Below are 5324 nucleotides of genomic sequence, written 5' to 3' on the forward strand. Positions count from 1 at the left end.
TTGTTTGAAATGAGGAAACTGAGGCCCAGAGCATCATTGTTGTATAATTTTTTAAAAGCCATTGAAGTTAGAGTCAAAATCCCCTATCTTTTTCCCACTCAAGACTCCAAGCAACAGTGTCCCTTATCTGGAAACAGAAGTGAGAATCCCTGACCAAGCTAATCTCACTGGAATGTTTGTTGTAAGATCAAATTATATATATATATATATATATATATATATATATATAGGGCTGGGTTCGAGCCCTGGGTTGGGAAGATCCCCTGGAGAAGGAAATGGCAATCCACTCCAGTACTATTGCCTGGAAAATCACATGGACAGAGGAGCCTGGTAGGCTACAGTCTATGGGGTCACAAAGAGTTGGACATGACTGAGCACACTCTGAAAACTCTGTAACATACTTTATAAAACGAAGTAGAAAAGAAAGAGAAGAAAAGAAAGTACTTTGCTTAGCTCATGTAACTCTTGGATAAGTGGGGGTATTCACCTATTTTCCAGTCTGTGTTTATCCCATTAGCCAAGGTTAATGGAGGTGAAAATAAAAATCATTTGCTATAGGAACCGATACTTTTGGTCATCAAATATTTTAAGCTTAGTTGGGATGAATTCCACACCAGAAGGACCTTTGCTTCACAACTGCATTGCTCTCATCTCTTTCCTCTAATAAGTAGAAAAACAAAAGCTTTATACCCACTTTAACAAATGCCAGCAATTCAAGATTTCCTTTTACAGCACATACATATGCTAATATCATGAGTGTTAACACCACAGTGTTCCAGATGCCACTCAATCTATGTATTATCTAATAAATTGCAAGTGTACTCTACTGAATAATATAATTGATAAAATCACCTTATCTTTGGACTACAGTGAATTGTTTGTGTGATGGTGTTGTTCTTCATTACATGCCTGAATGCACTCGTTAAGTTCAGAGTGAACAATAAGCCTAAAAAAGCACAAAGATGGTGCACCTGAACCAGCAGGAAGTCTACATTTCAACCACCCCAGAATCTGGCAGGTCTAACCCCTGAAAAGGAGCATGTTCCAAGCATTGTACCTACATTTCGTGCTCAAGAGGTGATTTAACTTTTTGGTTTTCAAAAAGTGAGGAGTGAGAGCTGAATATCCTTAATTATAAACATAAACCTAAGATGGGAAGGTTCTTAAATTCACAAGCTCATTTTCAAATTCATTTTCCCTCAAGCTGTGCATACACTTGCCTTAAAATAGCACCACATTCCTGGGAACTTCTGAGGCTCTTTCATTCTCTCTTTGCTGTCTGATAGTAAAGGATGTACCCAGCTAGTCTGACAAAGGGTCTGCACAAGGGTTGTGCAGCTTCATCCCTGTTGGAAAGAATTTCTGAGCCAGATTTGGCTGATGTAAAGGGTTTATTTTTCTGGGTTACCAAGTTTTAAACAAAATCCATTCACTAATTCATTCATCAAATACAAATTAAGCACTGGAATATCCCAGGCTCTGGGGATAAAAAGAGACAAATAGAATAGACCAGGTCTCTGTTCCCCTGATTCTCACATTAGTGGGAGTAGAAGGGGAAAGATAAACAATAAACAGAACATCTAGTATAATAGGTTTCATTATAATGAAATATAATATGGTATGATAAAGTGCTAGGGTGAAAACATGATGTGATAAGAGAGCAGGGTAGTTGGTGGAGCTGGAAATACAATGTTACATAGAGTGCTCCAGTCAACATTAATAACGTTCCCCAGTACTGCTGGTTGCCCTCTTTTTCCAGGAACACTAGAATGTTATACTTGCTCAGATTTCAAAAATTGACGATATGACTTACTTTGGCCCAAGAAATATGACTAGAAATGACATGTCACTGTCAGGCTGAAGATCTGGGGAGCCAGCGTGCAGTTCTCTGAGGTGTTTCCCCCTGCTGTGGCTGTGCTTTAGGTCTCATGTTGAAAGTGGCATTACAACTTCTAGTTTCGGGTCTCATATCTAAGAACTTTGGAAGCCACCAGTCCTTTCCACGCAAGAAAACAAGTTGGAAAAAATGAAAAATCAACAACTTTTCTTAGATCTAACAGAGAATTCAGGTCACAGGAAAAAAAAAATTGCCCCCAAAGTTGGAGAGACAGACAGGTGGATAGAATCACAACTTATGAGAATAAAAACCTGCAAGTAGAAACATCCACAGGAACCAATATTAGGATCATTTTCTGAGACATGTCTTACTTTTTGCAACCCCTTATAGCCTGCCAGTCTTCTCTATCCATGGAATTATCCAGGGGAGAATACCGGAGTCAGCTGAGAAAACCTAAATAGTAATTGATGGAATTGCTCAATATGGACAAATGAAAAAGTCCGGGTTTAGTCTTAGGAGGATGACCCCTATACCTCTAGGAGCCCTACCAGCTTCTCACAGTGAAAATCACAGAAAAATTCCCTGATGCTTCCAGCAGGGGAAGAGGGAAAAGTAACTATTTTGAAGTAAACCCAGAGTACTCCGTTTTTATTAGCAAGACATGTCCTCAAGAGAAGCCATTTTACTAATAGTTTAATTATTAGTAAAAACTATTTTAACTCATAGTTAATCAACTTGAGTTTATCAGAACCTAACTGAGCTGGAATAAAGGAAATGCCCAATTCCAGCTCCCTCTAGCCTTTCTGCCTAAATTAATGGTGATGGGGATTGAAAAGCACTAGTGAAGGTCACAGCCCAAGGGCACAGGCTCAGACTCATTAAAACCTGGAAGTCAGAGTATAGAACGATTGTATGCTTTTTCTCCCCCTGCCCCCACCACAATATCAATAGGGTTCCTGGGTAATAGGTAGATACTATGGAAAGAACTACGGGCCTCAGAATCTATTTAAGAAAAAGTCCCCAGTGAAACCCAAAGACAACAGGAGAGACTAAAACAAGGGCAACAGAGGAAATTTTAGCTTCTGACACCAACAGCTAGAGCAAACAAGAGACAGTCCAGCTTTTAAACAGCTACACACAAAACTCACAGTAAAAGCTATTTACCTCAGGACCTTTTATCTAGTACATCATGTCTGGTTTACAAGAGAAAATCATAGGGCATACTAAAAGACAAAAAATATATATAGTTTGAAGAGACAAAGAAAGCATCAGAACAGAAACAGACATGGCAGAAATGTTAGAATATTAGACCAGAGTTTAAAGCAGCTATTATTAAAATGTTAAAGGAATTGTGATATTAGAGAAGACTCTCTTGAGAGTCTTGGACAGCAAGCAGATCAAACCAGTCAATCCTAAAGGAAATCAACCCTGAATATTCATTGGGAGGACTGACGATGAAGCTGAAGCGCCAATACTTTGGCCACCTGATGTGAAACTCTTTGGAAAAGACCCTAATGCTGGGAATGATTGAAGTCAAAAGGAGAAGAGGGCGGTAGAGGATGAGATGGTTAGACAGCATCACTGACTCAATGGTTATAAATTTGAGCAAACTTCAGGAGATAATGAAGGACAGGAAAGCCTGGCATGCTGCAGTTCATGGGGTTGAAAAGATCAGACATGACTTAGTGACTGAACAACAATAAGGGAAGTATAATACAAAAATTCTACAATATGCAAGAACAGATGTATACTGTAAGCAGAGAGATGGAAGGAAATAAATGCTAGAAATCCCATCCTATTTACAATCCTGCTCATATTCAAGGGCTTATTCTTCCAAATAATCATACAGAGTGTACACATGAGGAGGTAAGACTTTGGGGGGCCAGCTCTGAATTCTGCCTACCACAGGGAGCAATTTGATGATGATTTGAAGCAGAGAAGGGAGAAGGACACTATCTGACTTATGTTTTACTCTTGTTTTTCAAACTTTAAACTTTTTATTTTGTATTGGGGTATAGCTGATTAACAATGTTGTGATAATTTCAGGTTAGCAAATGAGATGATAATATGCACGCCTGCGTATTAAGTCACTTCAGTTGTGACCGACTCTTCCCGACCCTATGGACTGTAGCCTGCCAGGCTTCTACGTCCATGAAATTCTCTAGGCAAGAATATTGACGTCCCCTCAGGTGGCACAGCTGGAAGGGGCGGAGCTGAGGCGGCAGTGGCTGAGAAGCCAGCGGTGGTGGTGGCGACAACCATGGTGGCTCTGGAGGCCGCAGTCCCAGTCCTCGCTTTGGCCCCATCCCCATCATGGTGACACTCGCTGAGCTGCTGGTGCTCCTGGCCACCCTCCTGGCCACGGCCTTGGGCTACTTCGTCAGCATTGACACGCATGCAGAGGAATGCTTCCTCAAGCAGGTTGCCTCGGGCACTAAGATGGGTCTCATCTTTGAGGTGGCCAAGGGCGGCTTCCTGAACATCGACATGGAGATTACAGAGCCTGATAATAAAGTAATTTATAAAGGAGACAGGGAGTCCAGTGGGAAATACACATTTGCTGCTTACATGGACGGAACATACAAGTTTTCTTTTAGCAATAGGATGTCCACCATGACTCCCAAAGATAGTGATGTTTACCACTGATATTGGGGAAGACCCCAAAGGACAAGACATGGAAACAGTAGCTCACAAGAACAAGCTAGAAGAAATGATTAATGAGCTGGCAGTGGAGATGACACTGTGAAGCATGAACAGGAATCCATGGAAGTTGGAGAGAGAATACACAGAGCAATCAATGACAACACAAGCTACAGAGTGGTCCTTTGGTCCTTCTTTGAAGTTCTTGTTCTAGTTACCACGACACTGGGACACATCTGCTACCTGAAAAGAGTCTTTGAAGTCTGGAGGGTTGTTTAAAAGCCTTTTCCCCATAATCCCAAATTCATAATTCACTGTTTACCAAACATCTTGGTCATAATAATGTCATTAGTTTCTGTGTTTTTATTTTCTGAACTGTATCTTCACAGCTTTTGTTTCTTTGTGATTAATAGATACTGGGGGAAAACACTTTTTTAGGAAAGCTGTAGTGAAAATTTGACATTTGTTTGGCATAAATTCATATTTGAATTCTGCCTCCATTATTCAGGCCCTTCCAAAACTCAAACACTGTAAGCTGAATATAAGTGTAGAGTCCTTAGTTTTCTTTCCTTTTGTTTTCATGATAAAATGCAGTTTGTTCAGGATAGTACTTTACTGATAGTACTTTACTAAAATGACTGCATTCTTGGGATCCCTTATCCTGCAGTTCAAGTCATTAGAAAGATTCATTCTGTTGAGAAACAACAATCCGAATCTTGACATTTTCTACCCAGCTTGATGGCAGAGCTCTGTGAACTAGAGTATGTGACCAAATTGGTACTTTTACATTTTGTCTCTCTTGTTTTTGCCTTAAAGATAAGACTTAAACCAGCAACCTTTACCCCCC

The 5324-nt window shown here is 40.3% G+C and overlaps 1 pseudogene; it reads left to right on the forward strand.

Annotated features, from left to right (window-relative positions):
• Nucleotides 1–4150: 4150 nt before the first annotated feature.
• LOC113880886 lies at nt 4151–4795 on the forward strand (annotated as a pseudogene).
• Nucleotides 4796–5324: the final 529 nt, after the last annotated feature.

The sequence above is a fragment of the Bos indicus x Bos taurus genome, chromosome 2, assembly GCF_003369695.1.
Source record: "Bos indicus x Bos taurus breed Angus x Brahman F1 hybrid chromosome 2, Bos_hybrid_MaternalHap_v2.0, whole genome shotgun sequence".
In the NCBI taxonomy this organism is placed as follows: domain Eukaryota; kingdom Metazoa; phylum Chordata; class Mammalia; order Artiodactyla; family Bovidae; genus Bos; species Bos indicus x Bos taurus.